Source organism: Etheostoma cragini, chromosome 16 (genome assembly GCF_013103735.1).
Source record: "Etheostoma cragini isolate CJK2018 chromosome 16, CSU_Ecrag_1.0, whole genome shotgun sequence".
NCBI classification, from domain to species: domain Eukaryota; kingdom Metazoa; phylum Chordata; class Actinopteri; order Perciformes; family Percidae; genus Etheostoma; species Etheostoma cragini.
This window is the reverse complement of record NC_048422.1, coordinates 12,289,974-12,302,379: the sequence shown is the minus strand read 5'-3', so window position 1 is coordinate 12,302,379 and position 12,406 is coordinate 12,289,974. Positions and strand designations below refer to the sequence as shown.

The 12,406-nt window shown below is 38.9% G+C and overlaps 1 protein-coding gene across 3 annotated transcripts in view; it reads right to left on the bottom strand.

Moving 5' to 3' along the window:
* The window catches only part of strbp (spermatid perinuclear RNA binding protein), a 75,409-nt gene that overhangs the window by 38,214 nt on the left and 24,789 nt on the right, over positions 1 to 12,406 (bottom strand). For all 3 annotated transcript variants that reach the window (XM_034896452.1, XM_034896451.1, XM_034896453.1), the window contains one exon: positions 6,912 to 7,001. The gene's annotated coding sequence lies outside the window, so the exon portion shown is untranslated. The remainder of the gene's footprint in view (positions 1 to 6,911; positions 7,002 to 12,406) is intronic.

The window sequence follows — 12,406 nt, the reverse complement described above, 5'->3', positions numbered from 1 at the left end:
TGTTTTTTATTTTGCACCATTATTCTACCACACTACTGTACCTACTTTACATACTACTGTACACACACACACACACACACACACACACACACACACACACACAGTTGCATTGTAAGTGATAGCCTAGTGGTCTTTGGCCCAGTTGTCTGTCCATTAACATTTAGCAGCTTAATCCCGCTTGAAAGGCTCTTCATTACTAAGCTCATGTTTGCCAACACACAAAGTTGTCACACCCCCACCCCTTTGTGTGTGTGTTTTCCGAGCAGGTTTGTAAATATGTGAGTGGTTATAAACACTTGTCACATAAACGCCAGCTGTCAAATTTAAGTAAAAAAAACAAAAGTGTGGGCTTTTGCTGCTGCATCCTACTAACCAGACGGATCTTGGGTTTTATTTGCTCTAGCTGTCTAGCAGATACATCTGGTACCCCTCCCGTCTGAACGTATCCAGATGCTAACCGTGCCAATCACAAGCGTTTATCTCCTGTGAAGTGGGTTTGATACGTTGACTAAAAACTTGCAGAGTTTTTGTGCTTTACGCAAAATACGCGATGACATCGGGAACACTACGGCGAGCATAAACCAAGCTTAGTAAAGAGGAGCACTAATGAGACATTTTCAAAAACAACCAGGATGACTGCAGCAAATGTGGAACTTTTTGTTGAAGTACTATTTTCAAATTCTGATGGCAAGAATGGCAACACTCTGCATGCGGTAGTCTGTTTATATTTGTCCGTTGCTTAGCACTACATCACATGTTTCATTGCGCCGATTAGCTGCAGGTTCATTCAATTAAGTCCAGAGGTATTTTGGTCTACTGCTGTTGTTAACACCCCTTGGAAATGGGAACTTAACTGAGAGGTTTCCAGACTATCACTATTATTTAATAAGGCATAAATACATACAACAAATGATTAAATAGCAAGTGGATTCCCATCAACTCATTCATTGATTTTGAAGCAAGGTTAAAGCAAAAAAAGTAAGGGCAGTAGGGGGGAACAAAAAAAGAATAGAGATGAGATTTAGCAAGAAAGAAAAGCGTGTATTTATAGAAACTTGGGAAGATGGATTGTGTGTTGATTTGACCTTAAACTTTATGTTTGGTCCAGCGGTATCGATGACAAAACAACAATCTTGATATGCTGTAAATCTGTTGAAACAATGGGTTTCATAGCTGAGGAAAGGTTAAAGCCAATGAAAAGGGTTGACAGAGACATCCAAACAGGTCCCTCAACTAATTTGGAGAAAATTGAGAACTGGTTACAACCCTCCCAATTCTGAAATATTACGAGTTGTGAGCACACGAGGTCAGCCATGGTTGTCCAGATGTGGACTAATTCCCTAATGCGCTTCTACTCACTTCTACACACACACACACACACACACACACACACACACACACACACACACACACACACACACACACACACACACACACACACACACACACACACACACACACACACACAGTATAGCTTGATATCCCAGAAGTATGTCCATACTCTATTTATCTCTGTCCATTTTCATTAATAAAAGCAGTAGTGTGGTGGGTGCTAGTAGCAGATGAGCAGATTAGCGTAATGTATTACAAAAGCCAAATCACATTGAAGGATCAAGTCATTTTAAGAAATTAATTTCACAGGATGGACTCAGAATGATGTAATCTCAATTTTGTGCATTAATAAACAGAACAACTACGGTGACTAGATAGAGTGCAGATTTTTTTTATCATTTTCACTCTCTTTAGTTGTTGCCTCGGCTGTCTTCCTCTCTGTTCCCTGTTCAAACAAAGAAGAAAATCTCTTGAATACAGATTGCTTTCTCCTACAGCTGAAATGACTGAATCCATGGGCTTTGCCAAGTTTTGATTTCAGGCAGAATTCAGCAGAAAAGTTATTCTTTTTTACTATTATTTCAAATACAGCTGACTAGTAACAGAATGAACTTGTTTGTCCTGTGTGAAAGTATTCCTAACATGGGGGCTACATTAGGCAGTTTCATCTGTGCATTCAGCTTTAGCTGGAGCTGATCAGTGACTCCATTCATTCCAGGTCAATTTGGGCAGTGTATTCGATATGGACGTTTCATTACACACTTCCTTCCTGTCTGTCTGTCTCTCCAACTCTGGGGAGAAGACGGAGGGACCAAGCAGGAGAAAGGAAGGAACAGTAGAGGAGAAAGAGAGGAGGAAGGGCGGACTTAAAGGGAGTGTATATACAGTGGGAGAGAGGGAGAAAAAGCATAGGGGAAGTTAGAAATGAGGGAATAAGTGAGGGGAGTGTGTGAGTGCAGTAGTTGGAGGGTGAGAGATTAGGAGGATAGAAATCAGGATCACATGAAGAAGTAAGAGATGGTGAAAAGGGTTAAATGACAGGATGTAACTGTTTAGATAAGACCAATGGAGCCATAAGGTTTGATATGTGAGGCTAAAGAAAAGGAGTGAGGGAGAATAGAAACTGCAAAGGAAAAAATAAAGTGGAAAACTGAGAAGGACAAAAGTGGATGAAGAGAGAATTTGTTCCCAAGGTGGGTACAGGAAGGAAGGAAGGGGAGGCAGGGATGAAGAGAAAGAACGGACAAAGAGAGGGGAAGTGAGACAAAGAATAACCCGAGGAGCCATGGCTGTAATTATTCATTTCAACTCTCTTTTTCACACTTTATAACAAAATGTTTTACATTAATATTAAAACAAACTTTTCCTAGCCACAGGAACAGGAGTTGTCATTAATAATTCACAATTAATTATCATGGATTTACAAAATTGTATTTCTGTACCTTTAGTGTGTCTTGCCCAAGGCCACCTCCATTAAAACCACAGATTAAGAATGACAGATTAAAGGATTATTCCAACAATTTTAAATCCACTTTCAATAAGGAAGGTCTAATTACAAGTTTTGATGATACAAATAAAACTAATCAAATAGCACAAAAACTATTTTTTGGATGGTTGCAGCATGCAAGTTGTCAATGAGAACCATGTTAAAAAATGTAATTACCTATTTCAGAGAAAGCATACAAACACCTCAAAGAAACCAACATGGGCAACATACACCCTTCTGGAGCTAATGTCTAAGAGCTCACTCTGTAGGGCTGGTCATTTTTCAAAATCTTTCGATCCTGCGGGAATTTCGATACCTCAGTTTCGATACTGGTTCCTTTCGATATTTTTTTTGATATCATGTTTTAAAGTGCCCATATTATGAAAAAAAACATTTTTTATCGGATTTGGCGTGTTATTTTGGTTCTCTGGTGCTTCCACACGCATACAAACTTGGAAAAAAAACATTGATGCTGTTATGAGTGAGATACAGGTTTCTGAATGTCCTCTGCCTTCAGTCTCCAGGTGCTGTTCAAAATCTGAACGGCTTTCTATGTCACTAGCAGAGACAAGGTGGCTAACCGTAGCACATGCTAGCGCTAGCATACTAGCTTGTTCTCAATGACAAAACACTGCTACAAGTTGGACAACTAGTGCACTAGTTCACCATAATATACAAAAGAAGTACTTACATGTTCCTGTTCTGCAGGTATTCCACAAGTGCCTCTTACTTAGAAGAAGTCTCCCAGCTAATCCTGCCTTGTACTGATGAAATTTGGAGAAAGAGTTATCTAGCTGATGTGATTTCACGAAGCTACTGCGCATGTGCAACTACCAACAAAGATAGTATAGAAGTAAGACGTCTCACTCTGTAATTAAAAAAAGTGAGATGCCTAACTCTGTAGCTAAAAAGGAGGCGACGGCTTTTGCCTCAAGTTGCCATTAATATCATGTCGCTGTCTGCGTGAAGTTTTGAATAACTGTAAACACACTTGAAACCACTTTATCGGCAGTACCATGACTCACTGTGACTTAAACAAAACTGCAGAGCCGGCGTACTTTGCTTGAGTTTACTCCATCCGCACCTCTGCGCATGCATGTGTGTGTTGGACCTTGAGTACGCAACAGGAAGCACGCGACAGGAAGTGCGCAACAAAGCGGAAACAGGAAGCATGAACGTGCTCCTGGGAAACCGGATGCCAGGACTCTCAGAGTGACTGCAAGTCTCTCTTCTAAACTTACTGGGTTAAGATGAGTTCTTTCATGGTGAATGAAAGGCTTGATCCGAAAAAGTAGTTAATTAAATGAAATAGTACGTAGAAATAGCAAAGTCTGTAGCCTTTCTTCATTAGCGCCACCTCTGTTCAGGAGAAGACTGCAACAAGTATAAACAATTACGGCGCACCTATGATGTCATCTTTACGAGCGCCAGCTCGGCAGCGACAACTGTATAACGGCCCTAACTCCGTCCCTGGGTTTAGTGTTTCCCAGCAATCAGGTCACTTATTTTACATCAGTGTTTAATTGAAATCTGTGCAAAAAGGACCAAAACAACATGTGACTCACAAACTGCATCGGTTCTGATTCTAGATTGTGTGTTTGAGTGTGTGTGTGTTTTGTATGTGTGTTTGTGTGCAAGGGAAGCATTAGATTGCAACAGGGTATTAGAAAAAGGAGGGAGCAGAGAGTGAGAAAGAGATTCAGCATCAACTTTACCCCATGGGATTGGTCGCCATGGCTACAGATGCATTTTCAGCAGAACGTGGGACAAACATAAGGACGAGTGAGAAAGACACAGAGACCGAGAAGGAGAAAACATGGCGGCACAAGTGTGTTTATGTAGATAGTAATGTAGATAAAACAGTCTTAATTGTAAAAAAAAGATAGAATAGAAATCATTGCAGAGTAGTGTACTGTACATATAAGTGTATCAATGTATTGACTTCAATCTGATTCATCTAAACATTCAGGATGCAGTTACAAAAACACATCTGCCATATAAAGCACTGCAGCTAGGTAACCACAAGATACTGGATCTCCAACAGAAAACACGTAAGACAGAAGGAAAAAACAGTGACCCAATACGCCCTCCAACTTGAATGGAAAACAGAGACCAATGAGAACAAACAGCATCAAGAGACCATAACATCTCATCTTACAACCAGACAATCAGACTCCATCTATATTTCAAAAGCTACGGAAAACTGTGACAATGGGTCGTCATGATCTGAGATTAATGGAGGGCATCTTTAATGAGGAGGGATCGTGTTTCCATGCTGACATGCTAACTGCAGGATCACCTTAAGGCAATTTGTCCGAATTCTGTAACAAACCTTGAGAAAGAGTAATTGAACTTGTGCATTAAATCCTGTTTTCTTACATGTCTCATTGTCCAGAGAAGTGAATTTAACTGGAACCTTGAATTATTAATTGTCTTTTTAATGGACACAGTGTCATCTTTTATGTTACACAGCCTGCCATTGTTGGGGTCTGACTGACAAGCAGCCACAAGCATTAATAAAGAAAAATATCTAACCACTTAACAACTCCATTTCATTTCAACTAATTTGAAGAACGTTCTATGTGCCATGATTTTGCAATGTTGTACTTTTATCAGCAGCTTGTTGATGATTTACTTTATGTTACTGAAAAACAGTATTTGGGCAAAACTTGTGCTCAACACATTAAACAACTGGGATTTTTGTCTCTGCAATAAGTTTGCATAAAGTACAGCCAATGTAACTGGTTTATGGATTTACTGGATTATTTTTGGAGACTAAAGAGAAAAGACTTGTAAGAGCTGGTTTTGCTTGACAGTGTTGCAATGGACCCACCAAGTGTGTGTGTGTGTGTGTGTGTGTGTGTGTGTGTGTGTGTGAGAGAGAGAGAGGGATGCGCTCTGCCGCGCTCACCGGCAAAGTCACTGCTTTCTCAAGGACACTGCGGCTAGGGGGCAAGAAAGAGGGAAGAAAAGATACACGGGAAGAGAAAGCAGGAAGGAGGCAAAAAGAAAGGAAGACATTTAGTGATAGAGGGCCAAGTACCATAAAGAGATAAGCAGAGTATATGGGAAAAGGACCAAGGATAAGGCAGCAGATGAAAAGTGTGAGAAAAAGAGAAGGAGATGGAAAGAAGTGGGACAACACGTATATATGAATGTGACATATTTCTTTACACTATATTTAGTAACCAGAAAACACAGTTTGGCTTATTACCTTGAATATGTTAAACAAAATACAAACTAGGGCTGAAGCTTCAACCATGGATCAACCTATGTCAAATAATGTATAAATTATTCTGTATAAGTTGTGTAAAATGTATAACTTATTTGAAATAAAATATGAAAAATGCCAAACACAAATTACCAGAGGTCAAAGTGGTATCTTCAATTTACAGTAGTTCAAACTAACCTGTGGTATTTTGACTTAAAAAAGTTTTTTTTGGTATGTTAGTCTTGATATTTGATCTCAACAACCCCCGTAATAGTTACGCACAACGTAACTATTGTATAGTTACGTTGTGCACACTGAGGAGTCTTTCTTGACTGGTTCAGTCTCACCAGCGATCCGCTAAAACCTCTACACCAATCAATTATTTACACATAAACACACACAGGCAGACCCCAAAACACTCCCACTGAGATGATGGTAGGGAAGGTTGCTGAGTGAATTGCATAAAAGTTACTTTACATACATAAGTACGCAGTTTACCAAAGCAGCGAGTGAACTCGGCAACCACGAGACCACAGTCCCGGAACAGCTGTGATCAAAATTGTGTCTAACCTGAAGGCATCCTCATGTCCGCCTGTAATACTGAGGTCCAGACCGCAAGATGAATGTGGGGTTTATTCAGATACACTGATGGGATAGGCCAAAATACATGCACAGAGGTCAGCAGATAGACTTAAAAAGGAAGACAAAACGCAGAGACAAAAGTTTTAAGCTTTTGTAAAAATTACAGTCGTAGGTATGTGTTGTTTACTGGCTGAATGATCAGTAAACAATGAGCCAACACTCCTGCAGCAGACTGAATACAGTACACAGAGCTACATAGACGGAGAGATGAAAATGGATTCCATTATTGTTTTCACTCACCTCCCTCTGTCCTCCAATCTGTTTATCTGCCTCCTCTTTCAGCGTCTGTCAGTCTGGAGTCACAGTGTCAGAGCCGGCAGGGTTTAGTACCTGAGAAGACAAAAGTTCAAAGGTCAGTTAACATAACTGCGACATCACTTAAGGATCATGTTCAGCTCGACACCCTGACCAGCTGACATCAAAGGGGGAGTTAAAACAATGAGGTGCAAATACGAATTTACTTGTGTACTTAATGTAAGTATCATGCATTTCATGCACACTCACACAAACACACAACTGCTGTCTACCTAAGACATGATAGAAGGAAATAGAGAGTTAAACAGACACTGAAAGATGAGAGGTTAAAAGACTAACACCATCATTAGGGAAGTGTATAATTAATCTCTGTGCGATAACAGTCATTGTTTTGCATTAAAGTATGACCACACAGTATTTCACTTGTGCATATAGCAAACCCTCATTGGTATATAACTTCTGACTCTCCTTCCTGAAAACATCCACTGTAAAGGCAGTGGAGAACTGGTGAGGGCAGGGGGGACAGGGCTAGGATAATGAAAATAATATTGGAAAGGAAGGAAGCATTAAAGAGAAGAGTAAAAGAAGAAATCATAAGAAGAAACAGAAACACAGAAGCGTGCAGACACTCACTGACCAGCACATTAAGACCCCGCCCCTGAAGAAGAAGTTGTCTCTCTCTTTTCCATTTGCATATGTGCCACTCTATAAATGCATGCATGCAGCATCCATTCCATTTACACATTTGCTTTCCATGCAAACAGATAACACAGAATGCGCCTGAAACAAAGATTTCCAAAAAATGCTGCAGTTTATTCCTCTAGGACTTTGAGAAAAGCTCTCGCTCCCAAATTTCTAGAGCTCTTATAGGGCTTTTTTATTCTAAATTAAAAACACCTACCATTGCCCTATCTACCATTGTCACTTGATACTTTACTGCGTAACAAAGCTACAGTGAGACTTAAGAACAACTTAAGAGCTAATGGCTGCCCTGTAAAGCACTGTTATATCTTCTTTAACATTTTACTTTGTAAACATTAGCATAATTAGGTTGTTGTTTTTAGAGAGGCCACAGTGTCCTCTTTCTTCTATGAGCTAAAACATCTTAAGGCACCATGTGTAGGGAAGTCTTGACAAACCTGATACAGCCAACTGATGCTATGAGCCACAGTCACACTGCCAAGAAAATCAAACACCTCATCTACAGTATTTGCCTTGTGTTGTCTGGGGAAGTGGTCACACCTTGTATAATAGAGCATAACTGAGGTAGGTGTTGGTTGGTTTAATGGTACGGTACTCCAAGACAAACTGGTTCCCAGTCACATTCTCACTGCAAGTCTATTCACAACTCTGACACACACACACAGACACACACACACACACACACACACACACACACACAAATCAGATCTACTAGTATACTGTGTTTGGTAATCACACACACACAGAACTTCAGATGTATGTGTTTAAAAAAAGAAAAGAAGGTATGTTAAAAAAAAAAAATCAACAATTTTTCACAAGAATTCATTTGTAAACTTTTGAGACCAGTGACTGTATGTATGCAAGCTACAGTCCGATATGTCATTCAATTAACAAGAATACACTTGAACATTTTACATTTGAAACTGAACATTTCATGTGAATCAAAACTATGACAACTACAGTGTGCACAAATAAGAAGCAAGCAGGTAATGAAGACATTTAGCCTTTATTTGAGTGCAGAGGCACTGCCAAAAACCATACACAGCCAAATCCAAAAGGATAGACAAAGATCAATTTTTCAAGCAAAAGTTGGATTATTATTATTAGTCAGCAATCTGTTTTAGTAATTGCAGTTTGATAAAAACATATTACAACTGTACATCATATAAGCCTATTAAATATGGATTCATTATATTGATCACATCACAAACAAAACTGCTGTATAAAGCCACAGTGTTTTGAGCAATGTTAATATTATATCTAAGGATTATTCCTATCTCATTATTCTTCACAGATAATACGGCAGATGTATTAAGCAGAGGCAAACGTTGGCCTGAGGTGAGACTTGAAAATCATTTTTCACACCTCTAACAGGCGTGGTAGTATTAAAAAAAACGTATATCACAGATTTGTAGAGCCTGACCGATATATCGTATCAGCATTTATAATGGCTGATAAAATTACCTTTTTCTTTTTCAAACATCAGTTCATTTTACAAATGATTATTTAAAAATAAAATAAAAATAGACAATCAACCATGTTATAAGTGTTGGCGTTGCATAGTTTGTCCACCAGAAGGCAGTCTACAATGTCCCTGTTGGCAACACTGATTATTTAAAAAAAAAAATGTTGTCATTGTGTTTTTGTTCAAAGGACTTTAAGTTTCATCTCTTAAGTTTGTATTTATATACGTTTTATTTATCTGAACTATATTTTTATGTTCCTCTGTTCTGTAACAATAAAACAAAATATTATCATATTATGTTAGTAAGAACTGATAAAAAACTACAAATAACTAATGTTTGGTAAATCTGTTTAAGTTTTGTAATGAGTTTTTTGATTTTTTTTTTTAATCTATAAATTGGCCGATATATTGATGTCGGATTTTTAAATAACCAAATATGTGTATCGGTATCAGCATTAAAAATCCTTTGTTGTCGGGCTCTACTGATTTGTATATGTTCCCTCTGTACTGTAGCAGAGCACTTGAGAGAGAGGTTAATGGAGATGTACTGTCAAACAGTAGTCTGCAGTGACTGACACGTGTTCTCAATAGAGTGCTCACGAGAAAGAAAAATAACCCTTTAGCCGACAACATAATGTAATTTGCCCATTCTTCCCTTGTCATTTGTAAACCATTACTGATAGTGAGAAATAAGAAGCAAGGTGTCAAACTGAGAAGCACTGGTGCAATGGAGCATAAAGAGAGACATCCTTTAATGCTGCAGTAGGTGGTATTAGAACCTGACTAGGTGAAAACAGGGCAGAGCACTCTCCATCTACCACCTTGAATAAAGCTAACCACTCTCCAGCTCTATGAGTCAAGCCCACCATAAAGCTGTTCCTTTCCATGCATATGAATCGGATCATTCTCACATAGTAGACATTTCACGACCCTCGCGTTGTCAGAAATCTAGGTTTGGATTCTGGTGAGCACAGGTGCCTTCACAATACCTTTGTCTCTGGTAAATCACTCAGAGAGTTCCTGATCAAAGGGGCTGTTTAATCAGCTGGAGCCTTCACAGCGTAATGTGTGGTGATGTATCAATTAGCCAGACTAGTAGAGTGCTACAGCCAATAGAAATAAACGTATTCAAGTGTGAACACAACATAAAGGTGGATGTTGTTGTGGATGAAACCAATGCTACCATTTTTTGTTTCAGTACTGTTGTGCTGCACAAATGTGTTCTCTGAACATTATTACAACTGAAGATGCATTACTGTCAACAATTTCCCAGGTTTCCTGGGCTTTACAGTGTGTTGGCTGTCTGGTTGTTATCTGCTTTATTTTTTTATTTTACAATACAATAACCTGACTTTACTTTGTGTCGTCTCTAACCACCATTGCATTATGTTTGTTACAGCTCCAGTTCTCTTTATCATTAGCGTGAAGCTAATCACAAAATGCTGCTTATGTAGTAATTTCTTAATCACAATCCTAATCAGATTATTGTATTAATATTACAGCCAGTGAAAATGTGGTAAGTCTTTAGCTTTGAGTCTAAGTGAGATTGACATGTCATAGAAAGCGCATTAGTTGATCTCACTGTAAAACACCAGAGTGCTTTCATGAAAATATAATAGGCCATTCCGTCTAATTGTAAATTAGTTTTGCTATTCAACTTGTGAAATAAAATTAAACTGACAATCCTTTTTTAATATTCATACAATCTAACAGTAATTATGATGTGCGGGAGTATGCCTAACCTCATTCTCAATTTAAAAATATTACATGTAATCCTAATCCAGATAATCTCTATTATAAATCATTTTCATTACAGTGATGCTCCTGCGTACACACTTCACATTAGTATGTGTTTTAAAAAAAAAAGTATGTTTAAAAAACAATTAACCATTTTTCAATATAAGCCAGTTATAAGACTTTTGAGACCAGTGATGGTGTATGTATAAAAGTAAGAGTTCTAGGTTCTAGGTGCAAGTAACCAGACAAAAAGTAGCAGTAAAAAATATACACAGGCGCAAACCCACAAATTCCGTACCGAAAGATTGCAGTACACACAGAACCACTTGCCTAAGAGGATCAAAGCCTCCTCTTAATAATAATAATTTATACTTTATTAATCCCACAAGGGAAATTACAATGCTTTCCCTCTGTTGTTAGAACGTACATTAAACAGAGGCCTGAAATACACACACATGCTCAGTTCCTATACATGCACTAATGGAGAGATGTCAGAATGAGGGGGCTGCAGTGGTTGATGGACAGGCACCCCTGGCAGTTGGGGGTTTGCTGCCTTGCTCAAGAGCACCTTGACGGTGCCCAGGAGGTGAACTAGCATCTCTCCAGCTGCCAGACCACCGCCATACTTTGGTCCATATGGGGACTTGAATTAGCAACCTTCTAGTTCCCACCCAACTCCCTTCAGACAAAACTACTGCCATCCCCAAATGATATTTGGTTATATTTGGGGGTATATAATTATTATATCATACATGCATAGCATACACATACACACAGTGGAGGAAGCTTTGAGATTGGTTCTCTGTTTCTATATATCGTACATGAGAGAGCCTGACCCATAGATCTTAGGCATTAGCCTTGTCTTTAGAAATTCCAATCAGGAAACAACTACAAGGTGAAGGTTGAGATGGGTTGCTGCTGAATGGAATGGAGTGTGGGTGGTTAGACGGGACAACAAAAAGATCTGTGTTGTACAAAAGACTTTGATCAAATCTATGTTTGCATCCCTCCCAGAGCCACAACAAGGTACAGAATGCATCAGTAAAATAGGATGATAAAGCGTGAGGAATGAAGATGCTGATACGCGCCTCATGCATAGTGAAAGAGAAAGAGCTTGTGAGAAGGAACGTGAGAATGTACAGTGAGTTTCCAGGTTCAGCCTGTTGTTCTTCATTTTTGTGTGTGCCCTACTTCCACTCAACAATAAAAGCAATTTAAGCTTGTACAGATCCAGCCAATTGCAGAACAATTTGCTGCTGACTGCATTTCTTTATTCCTAGGAGCAAGTGTTCAGAGAAATCTTCTCTTGCGGAAGAAATTATCTAAACCAGTTCAATTTTTGATTTTGAGAATACACCACTTATCTACAGTATTTTATGCAGACAATATTAATAAGCTTAAAATGAAAAGGGCATACTGCAGGTTTCATGCAAGAAACATAGAGAATGTCTGTGAATGACACGGCAGTTAGCACACACACACACACACACACACACACACACACACACACACCAAGTCCCCGTCATTGGTTGTGATCTAACATCTACAAAGACACCTCTGTTTCAAATATCACTAA